Source organism: Manis pentadactyla, chromosome 1 (genome assembly GCF_030020395.1).
Source record: "Manis pentadactyla isolate mManPen7 chromosome 1, mManPen7.hap1, whole genome shotgun sequence".
Lineage (NCBI taxonomy): Eukaryota > Metazoa > Chordata > Mammalia > Pholidota > Manidae > Manis > Manis pentadactyla.
The window spans coordinates 69,577,478-69,601,769 of record NC_080019.1 but is presented as its reverse complement, the minus strand read 5'-3'; positions in this window follow the sequence as shown (position 1 = coordinate 69,601,769).

The following is a 24,292-nucleotide window of genomic DNA, read 5'->3' as shown; positions in this document are numbered from 1 at the left end:
TGTTCTGATCTGAATTAAATACACTTTAAAAAGCATTTGGAGATTAAAAAAAATTGGAATCAGAAATTTAAAAAACTAAAAAGATAGAAATGAACAAGACATAAGAAGAAATGCAATGCAAGTTGACAAAACTCAGGAAAGATTGAAAAAAAGGCAATACAACTTCAGAAATAAAGAATAAATTTGAAGGTATGAAAGAAGGAATGTACTGAGGTAAAAATTTTTAAAGGAACATTGAAGAAAGGTAAAAAAAAAAGCAACAGAAAATAATGAAAATGAAATACTGGAGGAAGTAAAATGGTTTTGATAGAAACTTATCTAAATGGAAAATGGACAAAGAGGGTTCAGCCTACATATAATTGGAGTCCCTGGAAGACAAGATTGAAACACTAGACCAAAACAAATACATAAAACTGTAATCAAGAAAACTTTCCAGAAATAAGAGAAAATTAAATAACATATTAATATGTCCCATTATGTTTTCAAGAACTGTGAAGCCTTATTTTTTACTCTACTTATAAGCTAATTAAGTAAGCTTGAGACCTTTTTACAATATTAGTAGAAAACACAAGACTCCCAGGTCAGAAAGTAAAGATAATTTATTACTCACAGCAATAGCAATACCCAATGTATTGTCATTTTTATATTGGTTCCCTAAGCCCCCATATTCAAGAGTAATGTGCAGAAGGCTGGCTGAAATCTGTACATATAATATTACAGGAGGGGAACTATGAACTTAGAACCTGAATCCTTCATAGTGGGGAAGAAACATCTCTTGTATTTGCTTCATTATACTGAGAACTAAGCATGTCTTCTCTTTGTTCTGGAGGGAGATACTATCTCTATCTTCTGATAGCAAACAGCTATACAACTACACAACTACCCTGATAGTCTGAAACAAAGGGCAGTCAGTGCCTCACCCACAATATACACAGAAACATGAGGGACTTGTGGAAGATTGTCTCCCAACACATATACTTGGAAAATTGTCCCAGAATGATCAAATTGCAGATCTGAGACATAGCTTATTAGACTTTAAAGACAAGAAAAATCTTCAGGACTTCCAGGCAAACATGTAAAATTACTTAAATGTGTAAGAAAATGAAGCTTCCACCAGTCCTTCCAAGAATGACATATAAAAGAAGGCAGCAACGGCATGATGTTTTTTGGAAAGAGGGTCATTGTAGGCATAGTTAGTTAAGATGACTTCTTACTGGAGCAGGGTGGGCCCTTAATCCTATATGACTAGTGTCCTTTCAAGAAGAGAAGAGACACAGAGACAGACACAGAAAGGAACATCATGCGACAGTGGGGACAAAGTTTGAAATGCTTCAGCTGCAAACAGAAGAATGTCAAATTTGTGGGCAGAGTACCAGAAGCTATGAATAGGCTAGGAAGGATTCTCCCCTTCAGATTTCAGAAGGAACATGGTCCTGCCAACACTTTGATTTTATATTTCTAGCCTCCAGAACACATTCTGTTGCTTGAAACCACCCAATGTTTGTGGTATTTTGTTATGGCAGCCTTAGGAAATGAATACAGATGGATACTTCCTTAACATGACAAAATATGTAAACCTCAAATCCTAAAGCTGGAGTCTTAACAGATGGAGAAACACTAAAGGTATTCCCACTAAGGCAAAGATGCTCACTCTCTTCAGTATGATTTAACATTGTCCTTGAGGTATTAGCCAATGCAATTGGATAAGATCAAATGCTTAAAGGTATAAGAATTGGAAAGGAAGTAAAACTATTACCATATGCACTTACCATAAGACCCAGCAATCACACTGCTGGACATTCATCCCAGAGAAACTTAGGTTCACACAAAATCCTGTACATGGTTGCTCATAGAAGCTCTATTTGTAATAGCCCCAAACTGGAAACAACCAAAATGTCCTTCAGCAGGTGAAGGGTGATTAAGCAGTAGTACTCAAGGAAGGGGATTCAAAACTTAAACAAAATACTAGAAGTCTAAACCCAACATTAAGTAGGAAATAATACATCATAATCAAGTTAGTTTTATCCCAGGAATGCACGACTGACTTACTGTTATAAAACTACTCATGAGCTCATTAAAGAGAATGAAACTGCATCACTGTCTAACCCCATACACAAAAGTAAATTCGAAATGGATCAAAGACCTGAATGTAAGTCATTAAACCATGAAACTCATACAATAAAACATAGGCAACAATCTCTTGGACATAAACATGAGCAATTTCTTCATGAACATATCTCCCCGGGCAAGGGAAACAAAAGCAAAAATGAACAAGTGGGACTATATCAAGCTGAAAAGCTTCTGTACAGCAAAGGACACCATCAATAGAACAAAAAGGCATCCTACAGTATGGGAGAATATATTCATAAATGACAGATCTGAAAAAGGGTTGACATCCAAAATATATAAATAGCTCACGCACCTCAACAAACAAAAAGCAAAGAATCCAATTAAAAAATAGGCAGAGGAGCTGAACAGACAGTTCTCCAAAGAAGAAATTCAGATGTCCAACAGACACATGAAAAGATGCTCCACATCGCTAGTCATCAGAGAAATGCAAATTAAAACCACAATGAGATATCACCTCAAACCAGTAAGGATCATCACCATCCAAAAGACGAACAACAACAAATGTTGGCAAGGTTGTGGAGAAAGGGGAACCCTCCTGCACTGCGGGTGGGAATGTAAATCAGTTCAACCATTGTGGAAAGCAATATGGAGGTTCCTCAAAGAGATCAAAATAGAAATACCATTTGACCCATGAATTCCACTTCTAGGAATTTACCCTAAGAATGCAGCAGCCTGGTTTGAAAAAGACAGGTGCACCCCTATGTTTATCGCAGCACTATTTACAATAGCCAAGAAATGGAAGCAACCTAAGTGTCCATCAGTAGATGAACGGATAAAGAAGATGTGGTACATATATGCAATAGAATATTATTCAGCCATAAGAAGAAAACAAATCCTACCATTTGCAACAGCATGGATGGAGCTAGAGGGTATTATGCTCAGTGAAATAAGCCAGGCAGAGAAAGGCAAACACCAAATGATTTCACTCATCTGTGGAGTATAAGAACAAAGAAAAATACTGAAGAAACAAAACAGCAGCAGAATCACAGAACCCAAGAATGGATTAACAGTTACCAAAGGGAAAGGGTCTGGGGAGGATGGGTGAGAAGAGAGGGATAAGGTTGGGAAAAAAAAGGGGGGCATTGCGATTAGCATGTATTATGTAGTGGGGGAGGGCATGGGGAGGGCTGTGCAGCACAGAGAAGACAAGCAGTGATTCTACAGCATCTTAGTACGCTGATGGATAGTGACTGTAATGGGGTTTGTGGGGGGGACTTGGTGAAGGGGGGAGTCTAGTAAACATAATGTTCTTCATGTAACTATAGATTAATAATACCAAAATAATAATAATAATGATAATAATAATAATAATAATAATACAATTTAAAAAATAAACTATTCTTGAAATCACTAAATTAACAGATTACAGTCAGGAGGGTGGGGCACATGATCATCATCGACATACACATCTGATGCTCAGATCCCCAAATTACTGCCTGGGTGTCTGAACTCTTCCCCTATTTTGGGTGCATCAGGGTGCCCATCCCAGTGCCCCTTACAGGGACTGATGTTTATCTTGCTTTCTACTCCCCTTTTTTAATTGTCTTGGGAGGTCAGGGGGAATCACACATTCTTCCTCTTCTTTCCTGTCTTACATCTGTACCCTATCCCTAACTACCCAAAATGTGCTCTGCCCACAGCAGCCTAGGAGCTTGTGAAAAATTGCAGAAGCTCAGCCCCTACAGGCCCTGCCGCAGAGCCACTAAGCCTGAACCTTCCTTTAAAACCTGAATCTTCCTTCCTCCTGATCCCTAGGTTATTCCTTCGCTCATATAAGTCCAGTAACACTGATTGAGAACTCAAAGCCAAGACTTTGTTTCCTTTGTCCTCTGGTCTCTGCAGGCTCAGCCCCTTCAGCAATGAAGGCCCAGCCTAGGGAAGAGGCTCCAATGGGTACACGCAGAGGGAGGGGCGCACCGTTTGATACCTGGCACCATTCCTGTCACATGCCATTCCTTTCACCTCGTGTTTGGGAGGACCTCTGCCAAGGGGCGGGGAATGATGCCGAGGGCAGTGCTGGCTGCTTCATAGCGTAGCATCAACACCCTCTCCACAGGTGTGTGCTGCGGGCTCCTGTGTCTCCCGGTTTCAGAGGCCTCCTCTTCCGTCCTCCTTCGCCGTCTCCACACTCAGGTGAAGGCTTTGTGACCTCTCAGGCCCCTCCTCCGGCCCGAAGCCCTGGTGTCTTCAGTCCACACATTGCTTTCTCCCCTGGGTGGAAATGTGACCCAGGAGGCTGCAGTCTCGGCTTTTGGTGCTGTCCCTTGCAGCTGCTGTGCATGTGCTCCCTCTCTCCAGGATCTCTCCCTCACATGTGGCCACTTCTCTGGCTTCCCTCCACAGGACAGGAAGCCGGCCCTGGGCCCAGTGGCCCCTGGAGTTGAGGCTGTGATGCAGTGGCTTTGGAGGAACCCTGGCTCAGAGCAGTGCGTCCCAGGCGCATGTCGGCGGTCAGTGTCCACTTTGCTGGCTCTCTGACCTTGTTAGTCCTTGACTTCTTTACGTGCAAAATGGGGATTTAATCATTTTTTACTTAGTTAAGTCTGACAGCCATTTCCCTTTTGGTTTCTGCCTTTGCTCCATGCTTAGAAAGCTTTTATTACCAAATGATTTTTAGAAAAGACCTTTACCTATTTTTTCCCAGTTACATCATGGTTTGTGTTTCCAGTAAAAGCACTGGATATACTTTGATGTGTGGTGTGAGTTTCTTTTTTTCTAATTGTCTCAGGCAATGTATTAAATAGCCCATTATTTTCTCTATTGCTTTGGAACACAAACTTTATCATGAACCAAAAACTTACGGATGTCTGCGTCTGTGGTGGGCACCGCTTGTCCCCTTGTGGTGCACACTCCCCGGGCCCTCAGGGTCCTGCCTAGGGAAGCTCACAGGGCTGCAGGGAGGCAAGCCAAGCACTCCCAGTGGGACGGGGACAGTGGGCGAGCAGTGCAGGGAGACCCTGTGTGGGTGTGTGTGTTTGGGAGGATGTGGCTCATGGTAGTGCAGTTGTAGTCTGAACCGTTCCCATCTCCTACTTCATTTACATTATGGGGGTTTAGGACCCAGTCTTCATGTCTATCTGTCATCAGTGTACTCCTGGCTCTCCTCCCAGCTGCCACGCCCCCTTCCCCCTGCATCGCCACCTTCTCCCTCTCCTCTGGCTCCTTTCTTTCCCAAACACAGCGGATGAGAGGGTCTGGTATGTCACGGGGTCAGCAACAAGTCCAGACTGGCAGAAACATGGGCCTGGGGGGTGGGAGAACCAGGAGAAGTGCCTCCCAGGTGGATGGGGCAGGACTGCGCATTTCCTCATCAGGCTGCAGGGAGCCAGCAGGGCCCACTGAGCAGAGGGAAATGTGGGCATGCTTGTTTTAGAAAACTATGCCGGTTGGCAGAGTGGAAAAAACTGGCCGGGAGGGTCCCGGACTGGAGGCAGAGATCTTGCCACAGGAGCCCACAGGAGAGGTGAGGATTTGGGCCAGGCCCTGAGAACAGAGCTAAGGGGACGTTGGTGTCCAGGAACTATCTGGGTTAGGGTTCTTTCCACGCCATGAGCCCCAGATGGGACTGGACTTCCTTCATTGAGCTACTGGTCGAACCTGTCTTCATGTCCCACCTGGAATGTCATAGGATGCAACCGTTTGCAGCAGGATGCCAGCTATGACAGCAGACCAGTCCTCTTCCTTCACTCATTCCTGACGCCTGGCTTGGAAGCTGAGCACATCCACATCGATAGGGACCTGGCAAAGGCTGATTCCCCCGTGTCCTCCCAAACTCTCTCTTCCTCATGCCACACTTCCAACAAAATTTCCAGCCATAGCACAGCAAGTTCTCCTTTTCCAGGGCCCAAGACTTTGTAAGGTTAAGCCTCTGCAACTTACAACTTTGCCTGCCACAGCCCCTTTCCTCCGCTGTTCCCCAGAAAAGTGTTATGGTAGGAGGCAGAGCCTGGAAGTCATGGTATTCTTCGCAGAGCTTTATGTGGACCATCCTGAACTACTCATCTGTCCCTGGGGTGTCTGTGTGAAGTGTGATTTCACTCTACCCATACTCAACTGCCCACTGTGCTTCCATGGGGCTCAGAATTCCAATGGGAAGTAACCAGAGCCCTGTCTGCCAGTGACACTCAGTTACATGCAGCTTGATGGTAGGTTGGGTGTGTGGAGGCATGTGCAGAGATGTATTGGGCAGACTGATGCCAGATTGTCAAGAAGGGCAACAGGGCCTGAGGAAAAACAAGATCACATTATTACAGAAGGGGCTGGGTAGCCTCAAGTCCCCAAGAGAAGGGAACATTAGACTATACTTGAATACACCCCAGCATAGCCTTCTAGGAACACCTCTGGATTTTGGAGAGGAGGTGATTATAAGATCAAACTGAAAGTATTCTGTCTTTAAGAACTTAAGCTCTTCTGCTAGGGAAATGAGAGGTAAATTGGGAGGGACCATCCCAACAGGGCCCACGCAGCTCTGCAGAGGCCCCGCCTTCCCCTTGTCCGGAGCAGCTAGGTGGGGAGGAATGGGGTGAATGGTGGGCAAAGGACTCCAAGTGGGAGCCCGAGTGGCCCACAGGGAAGGCTGTGGGCCGTTGCCCAGGGCAGCAAAGGACAGAGAGGTCAGGAGGGCCATGACAGTGACCCAGGTGTGGCCAGGAAGCTGCTGGAAGAGCCTCCAAGAGCTTCTCTGGTGAAGGCAGTGAAAGTGGGGAACGAGGCGGGAGCCCCCACAGGAGAACAGCCTGGCGTGTGGCCCAGTGAACTAGACGTGCCTCTCCCATAGGCAACTGGTTCTGATCTGGTTGGGAGAGTGACTCACATGGAAATTATAAATGTGTTTCTGATTCTGTGGGCCTACTGACAAAATTCTGAACCCCCACTGGAAACTGGATCTGAATTTTAGTCAAAAATTTGTTGTTCAGAAGCAGAGAGATTAGGATCTTACCAGAAAGATATTGATTACTTATATACTCTTTAATGAGCTTCTGCATGTGTTCCCTAATGTAGATGATGCTCCATTACCTGAACAGGAACACCAGTCCCCTCATATGTTTAAAAAAATTATTTTATTGAAGTATAATAACATATAATAAAATGGCATAGTTTAATGTACAAAATCTGATGTTTTGACATATGTATATACCTGAGCAATCATTGGCACAATCAAGAGAGTGAACATATCCATCACCCCAAAATGTTTCCTCATGCACCTTTGCAGTCTGTCCCTCCATCCCATGCCCCCCACCCTGCTCCCCACTGCTGCCAGGAAGCTTCTTCTGAGAGTTAAACTGCAGCCAGCACAGGGCTCTCTGCCTTTGTTTCCTGCCTCTCTGGGATAGCCCTTCTTTGCTGCCCAATGTCTTGAGTGCCATTGTTTTGCATATTTTGTCTGGCGTGTAGTTGTTTCAGGTCAGAAGGGAAACCTGGTCCCTGTTATTCCATCTTGCCTGGAAAGGAATTCCAGTCCATTCATCTTGAATGGTTCTCTGCAACTTCCTCTGAACAATGTGCATTCTCTCTTTGGATTCGATCTGAGCAGCGCTGCCGTTGATTGGACTGAGCATCCATTAGGCGAGAAATACCTTCATTTATCCAGTCACTCAACAAGCATTTTCCAGAAAGTTCCTTGGGCAGAGCTCTTTGTTTGGCATTGGGGATACAGCGATGGGCAAGACAGACATTGTCCCTGCTCTCAAGGAAATTTCTGGTACTTGGAGGACTCAACTAAACAGTCAGTTCAGAGAGATGGCTGCGTGAAAGGTAATCGCAGCCCACAATGAGTGAGTGTCTGCAGACTGCAGCAGATGCTCTTAGGGTCCCATTTCACACCCCCGTGGCCCACCTCTGATTTCTGCAGCTGTAGTGGAAAGTTCCACATGAGCTCAGTCTCACCTCAAGTGCACCTTGCACCTCTGCTTCTCAGGCCTTCCCTGAAGCTTCAGAAACACACCTACAAACCAGAGCACTGGAAGCAGAGACAGAAGAGGGAGTGGGGAGCTAATGGCCATATCAGTCCTTAAAGATGGGAGATGGGAGGTAGGATGAATGGCCCCACTTCCTGTCCTTTGGACCTAGTCCTAGGGGGGCATTCTGCATGCCTCTCAGAGGTCCCAGCAGGAGGGTCCCCCCATTACCTGCAGCAATAGTTATATTGGGGTTTCCTCCTTCCTGACTTGCTCTCCTCAGATCTTCCCTCCTACTGTCTGATCACCTGTTGAATAAATTACCTGCATCCAAGCTCTTGTCTCAGGCTTTGCTGTCAGGTGGACTCAAATCAAGACATATACTTTCCTAGATTTATTTCTATAATTCGATTTTATAGGTGAGAAAATTGAGTCATGGCACTTTCCTGAGGTCACAGGGCTAGAAAGTGGCAGAGCCAGGGTACAAACTCAGGTCACTGGATTCCAACGCCCTAGTTCTTTCCACACCCTCTGGATGCCCTCAGAAGCTATGTTACCAATAACAAGGGTCTGGGGGAACTGCAGAGGGCTTGCTGTGTGTCCACCAGGGGTCCAATGACCTCTCTGTAGTAATGGTAGATCCAATAGTAACATGAAACATGCCTGTGTGCTGGTGTGTCCAGGGATCTTGTGACAGTCCAGGGAATAGGGCTTAAGTAGTGGCTTTGAACCAGGTGCCACACATGAGCAGTGTGACAGGGTTCAAAAGTGTACACTTATGGCCCTGCCCTCAGAAAGCTCATAGTCTGCAAAGAGAGAAAGTAACAGGCTAACATTAAGTACTGGTGGGATGTGGGCTAGTGAGGATGAGAGGGGACATCACAGATGGAGTGGCCAGTGTGCTCTGAGTCGAGGGAGGGCACCCCAGTGGGGGAACATGGCCCAGAGGCCTGAAGTAGCACCTGTTCAGAGGGCCACTGGCAGTTGGGAAGAGCTGAAGCGAGGAGTGCTGTGAAGGGGCTGGTGATCAGGGCTTATGGTCAGCAGCTGCTGCTGGACTGGAGCTTGGCTTTGCAGGGAGGGTGCACTTGTAAGCAAGGGCTCCCTGCAACCAAATAACACTTTACCACCTCACCTGCTTACCTGGGCCACTGCTTTCCCTAGATCCTGCAGCTTGCAATGCTCAAGAGACTGAATTACCGCTAGTATCCTGTGGCCACAGTCTGGTGTGAGCTCTTCTGGCTCCTTCAAGCTTGAGCATTTTTATCCAAGAGCAGGTCAGACACTGACGAAGGCTATGTGGAGTGAGGGGAGGAGCCTGGGGCTACTGCTTGGCCAGAGCCTGGCCCTCTGTGCTAATACATGCCCTGGCCCCTGGAAGCACCTTCTGGAGGAGTGGGCCTCAGAGCCGCTCCTCCCTGCCCTTGACCCTGGGAACTTCCAGAGCAGACCTGAGCCCAGGGCAGCAGGATTCCTTTGATTTTCTCTGAGCAGCTCATGGGAATGTGCGGAGTTGCCTCATTCTTTGAGGATCAGACAGCCGTGGGCTGCTCCGGCCTCAGTGGTAGGGCCTGTATACCACCCAGGGAAGCTTCTCTTTCCCAGAGACCCTGACTCCACACTGCAGGGACGGCAGTCATCCTGTGGGGGCAGTTGGAGGGGAGGCCAGCTCATCTGAGGAGTGCTCTAGAGAAAAACAGGGCTCTCTGTAAGCCATCCAACCACCTCTGGCCTTACCTGCCCCACTGCCCACTGCCAGCCTCTCTCTCCTAGAAGTGCCGGGCATTCCTATTCTGATAACAGAAAGGTGTCTTTGTCCAAGATCAACAGATTCTCCAGGGAAAACCTTACATGTTTATTTCTAAAAATTGAGGCGAAATTCATGTAAAATTAACTATTTAAAAATGAACAATTTAGTTGCATTGAGCACATAAATAAATGTGTAGCCACCACCTCTATCAAGTTTCGAGACATTTCTCTCATTCCAAAATAAAACCCTGTATCCATTAAGCAGTTAGTCCCCATTCCCCCTTCTCTGCAACCCCTTGAAACCACCAATATGCTTTCTATCTCTGTGGATTTGCCTACTCTGGCCATTTTTTTATAAATGGAATCATAAAATAGGTGACCTTTCGTATCTCGTGTTTTTCACTTGGCATAATTTCAAGGTTCATCCACATCTTAGCATGTACAAGTGCCACTGAACTGTGGACAAGAACTTGAACTGTGCAGTTCCCCTTATACATGGGTATTTTCAATAAATATATTGGGAATTTTTTTGAAATTTGTAACAGTTTGAAAAAACAGTTTCTTTTCTCTAGCTTACTTTATATATCACATATAACATACAAAATATGTGTTGAGTTTATGTTTTGGCAAGACTTCCAGTCAATAGTAGGCTATTAGTAGTTAAGTTTTTCAGGTGTTGAAAGTTATACACAGCTTTTTAACTGTGCAGGGGTCGGCATCCATAACCCCGTGCTATTAATGGATCAATGGTGCTCGATTCCTTTTCACAGCTGAATAGTATTCTATTGTATGGATATACCACCTTTAATTTATCCAACAGCCACTGATGGACATTTGGATTGTTGATTCCTTTTGAATAATGCTGCTACAAATATTTGTGTACAAAAATTTGTTTAAGTACCATTTTCAACTATTTTGGGTATACACCTAGGAGTTAGGTTATATAATATGATACTTTAATGTGTATCTTTTTGAGGAAAGTTGCTTTTAGTTCAGGAGTTTTCATTCCTCAGCCTGACCCTGCTAGAGCTCCCAGGATGCTGTGACTGGTGTGGGAGGCTCCCACGGTGTAGCTCAGGCAACTGGACCAATGGGTGAATGGTCCACACTGACGTGTCTGCGGGGAGGGCTAGGCATGCTCTCTTGCAACCACAGGGTAAGGCGTGGGCTGGAGAAAGGAGTGGGTCTTCTCAGCTCCTCAGGCTATCATACATATCTTCACTTACTGGGCACTTGTCATTTTCCCAGGCACTCTTCTAAGCCCTTTCCAGTATCAACCATCTCAATGAACCTATGAGGTTCTATGAAAATCCTCATTTTCAGTGCAAGGAAAACAGTGCTGGGCTCCTCTGGCACTCCTTATATCCTGCATGCAGAGAACTCACTGATTTTACTGGTCCTTTGTTTCTAGCTGCTGTCCTGGAAGACTGGCTGGTCCTTCCTCTCTGCTCCTCTGGGTCTGGCTCAGGCGCTGACATGCTTGTCCAGTGGGTCCTGAAGGTGAAGGGCCTTCCTCAGTTAGGGCTTTAGACTGAGAAGAGACAGGGCCCAGAGTGGCCCCTGGGGGGACCCTGACGTTTCGGGGTAGGTAGAAAAAGAATAATCAATAAAAGAGACCAGGGAGGTCAGAGAGAATCAGAGAGCCTGCAAGGGAAGACATTTTAAGGCAAACCACGAGGGCCCGAGAACACGTGCATGTGGGCATTGGGACATAAATTCCCAGAGCAGAGGCCGTGTCAGACGTGACTGCACTGCACCCAGTCCCTTGCCTGCAGTAAGTGTTCAACATGTGTGTGACCATGTTGAAAGCGGGAGGCAGAGGCGTTGACTGGGCCAGGAGTCCACCTGCCTGGGATCTCCTGCTGTGCCCCCTGCAGTGTGGCCCCTCCACTCCCCCACATTGCAAAGTGGTGGACGTCAGCCATTCCTCTCCTGGGTAATCTCCAGAGGATGGCGGGTGATTAGATACGTGGACAGCATGTTCATTTATGCCCCTTGGAAAGAATTAATTGTAATCATAAAAAGAAGATAGAAAGAATTTCCACCACACTCCTCCGCAGAGTGGGTGAAGCCTGGACAGGAGAAGTGTGGTGTCACAGGGCCAGGAATTGGAGAAGAAAAGTGCCTTCTCCAGGGAGAAAATTGCATGAGGTCTCATTAATGCCATTAAAATGCAGGGCTAACAAGCGAAGGTCCTTGGTGATTGCCTGTAGCCGCCTGGGGACCAAGCTGCTTGAAGCACCCCTCTCTTCCTCCTCTGCCCGCCGGTGACCTGCACTGCCCCCGCCAGGCTCTGCTGCTGCCTGGGCACAGAGCGGGTCTGGTGGCCAGCGGCCTGGCAGAAACTGGGCTGGGAGGGAAGGGCCTCTGGGCTGTCCAGGCACAAAGTGGGCACAAAGGTCATAGGCGGATGGGCTCTGCGTTTCCATCCTTTGTTCTCTGTCCTCAATTATGAGTGTCTGCGTGTAGGATTACTCAAGCTCATGGTCCAGGACAGTGGCCCTTGTCTGTCTGTCTGTCCGTCTGTCCCTGGCTGGCTGTCTCTGTGTGGTCTTCCTAAGCTGATCTCTATATACCAGCCTTCTCTGCTCGTTCCCTTTGCATCTGTCATCGCTCTATTTACAGTTTCGTTTTCTCTATATTTATCCCGGCTCTCTTTCCCCCTCTTTGTCTCCCTGCAGTCAGTGCCTCCCTCCATGGGGACTCGCCATTAACTCCTGGGTCTTCAGACATGTAACATCCAGGTTGAAAGTGCCCAGACTCCCTTTGATGGTCCACACGCTGCAAGCCTGCTGACACTGTTTCAGCCCCTCATTCCCAAGGACCACTGGAGTTGGAAAACTGGCCTGAAGGCAGCGATAGCCACCCGGGCCATGGTCCACTGCTCAGGGAGTGAGCCAGCACCTCCTGGCTTCCAGAGCTTTTCACTCAGTGCCTCCCTCCTGGGCATCCACACACATGGCCAGGAACAGATCTCAGGCTAGGGCTTTGCAGGCCAGTTTCCCATTCTGTCCTCATAGTGAACCTTGGAGTAGACACATGCGCTTTTACAAATGAGAAAGCAAAGGTTCAGAGAGGTGTGGTGACTACCTGAGGACACGGAGCTAAATATAGCAAGGGAGTCCTGACCACTCTACAGTTCTGCATCAGGGCACCTTAGTGTGGGCCATAAATGTGTGTAAGCCACACACTGGTGTGTGTGCACATATTGTGAGTATCTGTGAAGTTTGTATGTGTACATGTGTGGGGCTGTTTGTATGTTTGCTGCTAATGTGTGTTTTAAGATCTGATTCCTTTTTTAGGAATTTTGCCCTGCTTCTCCCAGACCCTTGGGGCAGGGAGGGAGGATTTTAAGGAGATGAGAACTGGCCTGTCCCTAGCTAAGAGTCAATGAGGGGGTGGGGGTGACCTGAAGCCCTTTTTAAGAAGACAAATAAAAATGTGATAGGCAAAATGCCCCTTTCAATCTTTACTGTAAATGTGACAAAATAGTGTCTGTGAACCCAAAGGACATGCCAGGCACAGGGCCCTCACCCACCAGGCTGGAGCACACTGCTGCCAGCCTCGGCATCCTGCACCACACACGCTGGGTGACTGGGGCTGGGCCAGGCGGCCAAGGTCGTGTCCTAGCCCCAAGGGCTCCTAGAGGCCTTGTCCTGCCGGGCCCTGAAGATGTCTCTGGCTGGGTCCCTGACAGCCATTAAGCAGCAGGGCTCTGCTCAGAGACCCTGGACTGTCCATTTTGCCCATCAGGAATCTACTCAGAAGGCCAGATTTATCTTCCAGGGTTTTGGCAAATGGCTCAGCTCATCCTGCCAACAGAAGGGTTGCCCCACTGTGAGGAGGGTCTCCTCCTGCTTGCTAACCCCCTTCCCTTTATCCATCAGGAGGTCTGTCTCCCATGTATGCTGACCTGGGCTTATGGCTGAACCCAAGGCCTCAGAATGCTTAGCCTAGAGATTTTCAAACTGTGTCCTTGAGTGTTTCAGCCTCTCTAAGAGGTGCTTCAGTGACTGCTCAAAGCCAGGAGTGGAGAGGGTGGGTGGCTATGGTGTACTCAGGATGGGAATCTGTCCACCCTCCTCAGGGTCAGGCAGCCTGAATTCCTGAACTCATGTGCCTACAAAGTGGGCTATCTTCTAAGAGTTTGAGTAGACCAGTACCCAGATTCTTATCACATTTTTATCTGTCTTCTTAAAAAGGGCTTCAGGTCACCCCCACCCCCTCATTGACTCTTAGCTAGGGACAGGCCAGTTCTCATCTCCTTAAAATCCTCCCTCCCTGCCCCAAGGGTCCGGGAGAAGCAGGGCATGAGAGGGCTGTAAGAGACATTCAGGGGCTGCCTGGGCAACGCTGAATGCATCTCCAGATCTCTACTGCACCCCAGGCTTCCTCTGCTCCACAGGTGTCTAGGCCAGGACACACAGGGCCTCCAGGGGCAGCCAGGTGTGAGGGCAGCTTGCCCCAACCTTGGAGGAAGGCTGGCAGGCCACGCGGCTTCTGAGAGGTGATTTATGGAGGATCCAACAGGTACAAAGAAGAGGGGATGGGATTGCCTCATCTGCTCCTATCTGGAAGCTCCCAGGACGAGGGGCAGGGCCCTTCCCTCTCCTAGAGCTGCCCTCTAGTGGACAGTCTGTGAATGGCCGCCGAGCCTCAGGTGGTCAGCACCTCAGGTCCCAGAAGGCATCTCACGGGGCTCTAGAGACAAGGGGTGGGGTCCACCGTATTGTATGCACAGAGCAATTTGACTTGAGGGCAGTCTCAGGGTTTCTCCAGGGCTGGAGAGAGATCAGCCCCTCCTTCAGTCTCTGGTGCCAGCTGTTGGCAGCTGGGGCCTCTCCACATGGCAGAGCTTCCCCAGACCTGCTCAAAGTGCCTCCTCTGGGGCTGTGGTAGATTCTCAGCTCCCTTCCCCTCCTTCCTCCAGCCTGGCTCCCTTTAGGGAGAAGATCCTGAGTGGAGCACCAACTTTGTTTGGTGACTTTCCAGCACAGGTAGAAAGAGCTGTGAGAACTGGACTGGTGCTTCACACATCCCCATATGCAATGTTGAGATCCACAGTTGCTGATGAAGTGGCGCAGAGCGGTGTTCACAGCTTTCCTCTGAGAGATGCTAGAGGGGGTGGTCCTGAGGGAGAAAGCCTTGCACCTGTGGTCCATCGGCAGCCTGAGCCCCCTGCAGGCACAGGAGGAGCTTTGGGTCCTGCTTGGAAGCTGGAGTCAGCAGGACTGGAGGCTGGATGCACAGGGGAACTCTCGCTGATTCCTTCGCCCTGGGGCACTTGTCCAGCCCAAGGGGAGGGTCTCCACTCTGCACCCCAGGACAATTTTAAGTGTTCCTGGCCTACATGGCATCTCATGACAGTATTTCCTAACTTCTACATTCCAGCCCTCCTGAGTTCAGGTTAAAGCCTAATTATCATCCATTCTCCTTGGGAAAACTGTGATTCTGTCCCAGGTGTTTGGTTATATGTTTGGCCACAAAACCAACCACTCCCTGGCTGACCAGTTCTGGCCTTAGAGTGACATTTGCTGTGTCCTAGTCCCAGAGTCCTTGGGTAGGCAGCCAGTCCTTCATGCAAATGATGCAGAAGAAAAAGCATCTGCTTGCTTGATGTCTCCATGGGAAAATAGACAGGCCTATGCTTAGAAGCTCAGCACCTGGGAGCTGGACAGACACTGAGTTCCACTGGGTCCCAATTCCTGTCTTGCTTAAAGACCCAGATATTGCTACAAGACGCTCTCTGCTGTTGCGCACAGTCTGGGCCCATGCGGAAGTTTTTCCTACTAGCCTTCATCTCCCTTCTGGAGCTGTAAGGAAACAGTGTAGGGCAGGCCTTCAGATGTGTCTGTCTCTTCTATTCCTCCTTTAGCTGGACCATCAGCTATTAGGACAGGACTGGTTTGCAGACCCCATGCCATACTGGTCCCTAAAGTGCACCAAACTTCATAGCCTTCCACCCGCACACACAGTAAGACTTGTGCACATGTAAGAATATGGTTCATGCTTCTGCATAGAGAGCATTCCTAAGAGGACTGTCCATGGATAGCTGGGAAATTCTCATCCTAGCCCTGAACATTTGGAAAAGTATTGGACAGTCCCTTCAACAGTTAAGAAGAGTATCTTTATCAATAGCCTTGTAAGGGAAATCTTACTTGCGCACGGGGTCTTGGACACAGAAATGGGTGATAACTGGGTAACAGCAGTGTTCACTTGATCCTTAAAGTTTCTCTAGCCCAAACCCCCATTCTCAGATAAGCAAACTGAGCTCCCTACAGAGAGAGATACGTACTCAGAGTTAGAGTTTGGTCTAGAACCCAGAACTCTGTACTCTCATGAAAAGGTTGTTTTATCAATACCTCAATTTATTTAAATGATATTTATTAAATGTGTACAGGATTTGGTGACTGGCAGAGTACTGAGGGTGAGGGCAGACAAGAGGAATCAGGAACGATTCCCAAATTTTCAGTCCTAAAGAGCGGAATGTACAGAATGAGGGAGGAAATGAGTGATAGCCAGGTAGTCAGATCTGTGAGTAGCAGATGGTGGGGAGACAGGACAAAGGCAGGGGGGGTGCGGCTGGGAGGGAGGATGGGCATCCGGATGGCCGGGAGTCCCCGAGACAAGGAGGGGAGACTCCCGTGGTCACCTGTGTCGGCAGGACCCAGTGGCTCCCGGCCAGCCTGAGCAGAAAGGCACTGGGCGCGCTTGAGCAGGAGTGCCCCGGGTGGGCGGTGGGGGACAGCTGAGGGCCTCCTGGGGACAACAGGGAAGGGGTGCCCAGGACATGAAGACCCCCGTGGGAGTGAAGGGAGGGATAGAAGTAGTATGGTGATATGATGGGGAGAAGGATCAGGGAAGGACCAGTTTTCCAAGCTGAGGAGAACTCAGTAGAATTGTAGGCTTTGGTGGAAGAGTCAGAGAAAAGGGGGATTTGGGGTGCAAAATTGAGCAGAGGGGCTGAGGAGGGGGACGAGGGGCTGGAAGGAGGCCCTGATTGGTGACGGAAGGGAGCTGCTGGGGCAGCTTCAGCCCTGGGCCCAGGAGAGCAGGGAATTAGTGAGAGCCAGGGTCCGGGGGTGAGCCTGGATGTGAGCGTGTGAGCCCCGTGTGTGTCTGTGAGCACGCTGAGGCTAAGCCGACACGGGCTGGGCCTGGGAAGTTGTCCGTTTCAGTGCTGTGCATGGAGGTGGGGTAACAACAGGAAAAACAAAAGAATGCCTTGTCTGTCGCAGTCCTCCTTGACCACATCTGTTAGGACAGTTACTGACCATTTACGGAGGGCTGGGTGAGATGGGCCTGACCCATCCCCCGTGCTCAGTCTGTGGGAGTCTGAGGGCCCCTGGCCGTCTGCGGATGCCTGACACAAGCTGTTTTCGGCCTTCCCGGCCCCTGATGCATATATCACTGCTTGTATTGTCCCGAGAGGCACGCGAAGCATGCCTCCTTGTGGAGCTCTCTAGAAACTCCTGACCCCACCCCTGCGCAATGCAGGCTCCTCTGAGGGGTCACTGAGGTGGGGGGCGCATCGGGACAAGGCAGCAGGCTCAGTGGACCCAGCAGCTGCTCCCCTTCAGAATTCCTTGCCTGTCCCCTGTGGGAGCACCACACCGGCCCCCCCACCTCTGGGGAGAGTTCCTCCCCTCTCTTCCAGCCCTCTCCTCATCCGCCTTTCTCTCCACTGCCTTCTAGAGGCTTCCCAGGTACCCCCAACTCTGAAGACTTGGCTCCAATAGATATTTTCCAAGAACTTCTTTCCCAAAAGGACAGCATGTTCCATCAGAAGATTGCACCAAATCAATTTTTCACCACCCACTTACCTGCATTTCCAGTGAGCTTTATTTTAGGCAGCTGTCTGCTACTCACGGGGCCTGACGATTCTTTGGGTAACATGGCCACGACCATGGCTCCCCAGAGCAGTAGAGACGGTGACACTTTCTACACAGAGGAGATGTCCTGAGCTGGGAGCCAAGGGCCAGGGCTTTAGCTACAGCTGCACCACCGACAATCGCATGTCCGTCTGTCCTGGGGCCTCAGTCTCCTCACCTGTAAGGGGAGGCCAGGCCAGCCATCCTGACAGGCTGTTTCTAGTGGAGGAGTCTGGCTGTGGGCTGCCCAGCTGCTGGCCTGAGGAGCAGCTCCGTGGAGGAGCCTGACTGCCCGTCACCAAGGGCTCACTTGCTGGGCCCATCTCAGCCTGGCTCCGGCCCAGCTTGTCTTAATGCAACTGCACCCTAGGCATGGCCCTGCGTGGGCCTCCTCTCCCTGGAGGCCAGTTTGGCCTCTCAGACCCACGTGAACACAGCTTCCTGTGCCAGCCTGGGACTGCTCTCTCAGCACTATTTTGTTTCTTATTCTTTGTCACCCAAGCTTTGGTCTGCCCCAGTCAATGGCAGGTCCCCTTCCTCTGACATGTCACCCCCACCCAAACTCAGGGCTCGCAGTGGGTATCCTGTTTTGCCAAGGGACCTCTCACTCCTTTGGGGACTCAGCTGCAGCTTTAGGGTTGAGCTGGGGATGCCCCAAGATCCTTCCAGCCTCACACCATCCCTGTGTGTACCTCCCCACAGGGTGGATGCTAGTTATTAAGGAGCAGGTAAGCACCCTGTCCATTAATCCATGTATCCAACAATCCTTCTGTAATGGGTTGAATGGTGACCCCCACAAAGAGCTGTCCATGCCCTAACTCCCATTACCTGTGTACGTGACCTTCTTTGGGAAGAGATTTTGCAGATGGAACTAAGGGTCGTGAGATGAGATCATCTGGGAGTAACCAGCTGGGGCCTAAATCCAGTGACAGTTGTCTTTATAAAAGATGGGAGAGGAGAAGACCCGGGGAAAGAGGGGAAGGCCATGTGAGGATGGAGGTAGAACTTGGAGTGCGGCAGCCACAGCTGTGGGATGCCTGGAGGCACCAGAGGCTAGAAGGGGCAAGGGCTCATTCTCCTCTGGAACATCCAGAAGCAACACAACCCTGCAGACACTCTGGTTATAGGCTTCTGGCCTCCAGAACGGCAAGATAATAAATCTGTATTTTAAGCCACTAAGTTGGTGTCATTTCTTACAGCAGCAATAGGAAATGAATACAGTCTCTGACCAAATGGGTCTTTCTCCCCCATGGTAAGAGCAGTCCTTTATAGCCGGGTCCCATGACTTCTTAGGAATCAGGGTCTTCCCTTGCCAGCTGGTTGATGTTTCTGCATGAACTGGCCCTGGTCAGAGGATATGCCTTTGCCTCTGGCATCATCACCCACTGGATTTTCCTGGCAAGAGAAACTCACCCTCTGCTAGTGCTGCCTATGGGAGACCGTATGGCATGCCAACAACAGGAAATTAATCTGAGTGAGCAGGAGAGACAGGCAGGCTCCGACTGACTGACAGCACCTGGATTTTAAAACACCAGACTAGTAAAGCCTGGCGTGTAGGGCTGTGGTGTGGGAAAATGCCCTGGTTGAAGTGGTGGCCGCCATGGGAGGAAGGGAACCACATCACTTTCCCAATGTTCAGATTTGTAGATAAGGGGCTGGGGTCTCTAGCAGTGACATGTAAGTGTGAAAGATCTCTGGGACAAGCAACGCTAAAACAAGAAATATGGCCACTGATTATTGCATGCCCTACTTTGGATAACAATGAGGACAAGAACTGTAACAGTGTTAGGTGGGGCTGTTGCGTATTTTCCTCTGTTCTTATACCCGCTGCAACAAGGAACTGAAAGGCAGAGGCACAGTAGTGAAACAGAGTAAAAGTTTTATTTAAAGTTACTTAAAGAGAGAAAAAGTACAGGCGACCTCCGGGAGGAGAGGCACCCTGAAAGGTTGGAGAGAAACTCTATGCATGGGCGACCTCAGAGAGGGCTGCAAACTGAAAGGTTGGGGGGTTCCCTCTTTTAAGGATTTTTCAGGTATGTGACAAAGGGCTAGGGGTGTGGACTTGTTAAGTGGTCTCAAGATGTTTATCTTTGTTGAGCCCTTAAGTCTCTTCTTATTAGTCTTCCAGGTAGTTCTGCAAAAGTAGCTTAACACAAGAAATTTACTGCTCTGATTGCCTCCCAGGAGGGCAGCTTCCTGGTTTGGGAGAATATCAATAAAGACTGTCTGCCTGGCCTCAAAGGTGGGCTGAGTTGTTGTCTGTTTGCTAAAGAGTATGTTAAGAATCTTACTTTTCTTTATCTGGGGAATATTCAAACATTCAAGGCCAAGTTGCTCCTGATCTTTTGAGCTTTAACTGATTAACTGATTAACTCTTAGTCTTTTCTGGCTTTCTAATTTTAACTGGTTAACTCTCACTCCTTTCTAGTGGGCTTTACTGACCTTATTCTCTTTCCACCCTGCTCATATCTATTTTCTTGCCTAACAACAGGAAGACTGAATGTTTATGATGGGCCAGGCTCTCTTTTAAGCAGTTAGCACATACTTTTTTTTAATCCTTTGCAGTATACACATTTTTTAAATTGAGATATAATTAACCCATAACATTACATTAATTCAGGGGTTTAACATAATGATTTGATATTTCTATATATGGTGAAAGGATCACCACTGTAAATCTAGTTAAACACCCATCACCACACAGTTACAATTTTTCTTTTTTTGAAAAAAGGTGAAGGTGGTTAAAGGTACAAATTTTCAGCTAGAAAATATGGAATAAGTCCTGGGAATATAATGTACACCATGATGACTATAGTAAACAATACTGTGTTGTATATTTGCAACTTGCTGAGAGTAGACCTTGAAAGTTCCCATCACAAGCAAACAAAGTGAAGCACATACATTTTAATCTCTTTTCAGTAACCTACAAAACATTTGCATTTATTATTCCTGTTTTACAGATGAAAACATGGAGCACAGAGAAGTTAAGTAATTTCCTAGAAAACTATTACAATTCAGGATTAGATTGACTCTAAGGAATGCACTTTTGAATCAAATGTAAAAATGTTAATCTGCATCACCACAGATCCCATAGCACCTCTCCACTTGTTTACATTTTGGAGCCCAGAGTTGTTGTGCCCCGAAGTCCCGAATCCCAAAGAGACCACCAAGGAGCCAGCACGGATGCAAAAGCAAAGAGCCTTTATTCAAGCTAGCCTGAGCTCAATCTCACACCCGTGCCAACACAGTGGCCAGGTGCCAGAGAGAGCGCGTTTTCCCCAGAACAAAAGTTTTATGGGTTTCCAGGGTGGTTTTGGGGGATGATGGCCATGGCTCTGGCTGATTGGCTGGGCCTGGGGGTAGTTGGGGGAGGTGATGAATCGTGGCTTTGGTCAGTTGGCAGGGTCTAGGGGTGGTGGGTGTACTTCTTGCTGACTGGACAGAGACTAAGCTCCGATTGGCTGAAATAGGATCTGGGAGCTTGCCCTTTCAGAGTGAGGCAGGAAGGAAGCCTTATCTCCATTCTTCAGATGAGAAAGTGAGGGCAAGAGACTGGTCCAAGGAAAGTCACCACTATCATCCCTTCTCAATGTCTCTTTGCTATAGCCACAGAGGATGGCCCCAACCTAGTGTTATGGGACAGTAACAAGGATAACTGAAAGGGTTAGCTTTTATTGTACAATTACTACATGTCTGCTAAGGATGGTCTTAATACATTATCATATGTTCATTCAGTCTTCAGAACAGGCCATGAGGTAGAGACCAGAGATATTAAGGAACCTGTTTGAGGTTGCACAGCTATGAAAGCTGGTGGCCAAGCCATAGCTAGAAATGCTCTCATGCTTTTGGCATGAGAGGAGCTCAAAGTTCAATGCAAATAGCTTTCTTATCACTACTTGCAGACCTTGATGGGGAACAGCTATCCTGGGGCCCCTCTCTGCTGGAGGATACTTCTGCAAGGTGACAAGCCTTCACATTTGCTTATTGCCTTAATGCCCTGCACTACTCCACCGAATTCTCATGCACGACCCTTCCAGGTATTTGGAGCTTTAATTCTTTGGATTTCTAAACTCATTGCTCAAAAGACTATTGTTTAAAAACAGGTTGAAGAGTCATTTTTGCTCTTAAATTGTAACCTCCTAAAGCAAAAGCACTTCAGCTTTGTGCTTAAGGAAGAACCTGAAAAGAGCTTCCATTGTCTCCAGGGTGACTGCTCTGCACATCTCCTGTTCTTTTCCAGTGAAATGCTCGGACTGGACCACCCCACAAGCCTGCAGGTTCCCTTGGCTGGCCTTCAGCTCTGCCCATTTGATCTCCTAACATGGCCCTCTAATTACATCTTCAGGGTTTTAAATTTAAAATTTTCATATCCATGACTATGAAACATGAAGGAAGCTGGGAGAAGACCTGGTGTGGAAAGAGGTCTGCTCTAGCCAGTGGGGCAGGGTCAGCGTGTGGACTTCCTCCAGGAAAACTGCTCCTGCTCTCAGGATCCCTGGAGGCCCTCTTGGCATTGTGCAGCCCTTGGGCTAAGCCTGCAGAGAGTCTGTCTCTGAGGGGGTGTCCCCTGGATTCACCCTAAAGCTGAAGCAAAATACCCTCATTTTGCATGGAAGGGCAGGGGGCAAGCAGTGCACCAGCTGAGCAAGCCACCAGGAAAGGCGCTGCCTCCACTCTGGATGGCGAGGGGGTGAGATGCTCAGGGGCCACAGTGACCCTGATGTTGGTGCTTCTCATTTGTCTGTGAGAATCGGAAGAGAATTTATAAAGATGTGCCTCTTCACCTCTTATCTTTTATTTTTTTCCATATGTAAGTCCTCCAATATGCCTGAGCCCCCTGCCTTCTTCTCTGATCCCAAGAGAGATATGCTCCTGGGAGGGTGGTTTCCCTGAAGCTTCCAGTCACCAAACCTGAAGGCAAGCAGAACCCTGGGGGATATTCTCTCCACATTTTACTTACAACACTGAACGTCCTTTAACCCTCCACCTGTTCCTTATTGTTCTGGCAGAACACAGAACTTTCCAGCAGTTCTTACCCTGAGATTTAACAGAGTTGCTAAATACTATAGCAATTTGGGCAGAATGACAGGTGAGAAACCTTTGTATCGACCCCTCAGCTATATTTACAGTATCTGAGGTGTGAGTGAGACCAGCAGACACATGGATACTGTAAGATAAATTCTAGCCAAAATAAGCAGGCGAAGAGAGGCAACAAAGGGCCAGGTAGTTTATTTGAATGCAAATTCCTGGGTGATGTTCTGCGGTCTGGCTATCACAGGCTGGGGAAGTCACACCCGGTCAGGGAGGTGGGGGCTTATAAGGGGTTAGGAGCAGGAGGAGTGGGCAAGCTGTCCTAGGGGATGTGGAGAGGTATGATTGGTTAAAAGTGACATAATTGACAACTAGAAACTTTTTTCCTTCCAAGAGGGAGGAGGCTGACATCCGGGTCTTGGTTGGCACATCAGGATGGAATTTAGGAAGAGCTGTCCCCTTTCCATATAAGGCATGGACCTTGAGGTCTGGTCTGTTCTCCCCCTATGGCATCTCTCTGTTCTGTTTGCATGTCCTTGTTTTTCCTTCCTCCAGCCTAACAGATACCACTTAAGTGAAGGTCCTTGCCTACAGGATTACTAATAAAGCAATGAAGGTCCCTAGCTTATAGGTCCAGCCTCTAGAAAAGTTATTGGTAGGCCCAACAGAAGTCAGTCCGTGAGAGGGCAAGTACGTGCCTTCCGAGTTGGCTACCCGGGGTGGTGGTGGGGCTTTGCTAAGGGCGAAAACTGCATCAAGAGTGGGAACTTCTCCCCTCCACTGTGGAAATGAACCATTTTCTGGGGAAGCTGGGCCAGGTAGCATTGCACTCTCATCCCCCATCTAGCACAAGTGCACACAAGTGGGACTGCAGGATGTTGTGGGTTGAACTGTGTCCCCGTAAAAGCCACATGTTGAAGTTTTAAACCCCAGTACTTCAGAAGGTGACTTCATTTGGAGACAGGGTCTTTACAGAGGTAACTGAGTTAAAATGAAGTCATTAGGGTGGTTCCTAGTTCAATGTAACTAGTATCCTTATAAGAAAGGAGAATCTGGGCCCAGATCTGCATAGATGGAAGAAGATGTGAAGACACAAAGAGAAGAAGGACGTCTTCGAGCCCCTGAGAAGACCTGGAATAGCCCTTTCCCCGCAGCCCTCAGCTGTGTGGGAGAACCTGCCGACACCTCACTTTCAGACTCTGAGCTTCTCGAATTGTGAGACAATACATTTCTGTTGATACAGCCACCCAGCTTGGCATCCTTCATTATAGGCCGCTTTTGCATCTAGTACAGGGGATTTCATCAGCTAAAACAAAAATGAACCAAAAACACCTCTAGCTGAAATTCCAGGACTTTGTGAATAAGTGGGGATCAAATGCTCCTTCTGGGAGTCCCAGAAAGCTCACCAGGCAACTGGTAGGATCTTTAGTGGAGACATTTCCAACAGTGAGTAAGCAGGCAAAGAGTTGGCCAAACTAAATCAGAAGGCAAGAGTGGTTTCATGATGAATTTTTAGAAGTAATTTATGGGCTCATTAAAAATCATGGCTTTTCTGTAGTTGAGGGCAATGTTGTGGAGTTCCATATCTGCCTTGCCTTTAGAAAGCAGGGTTCA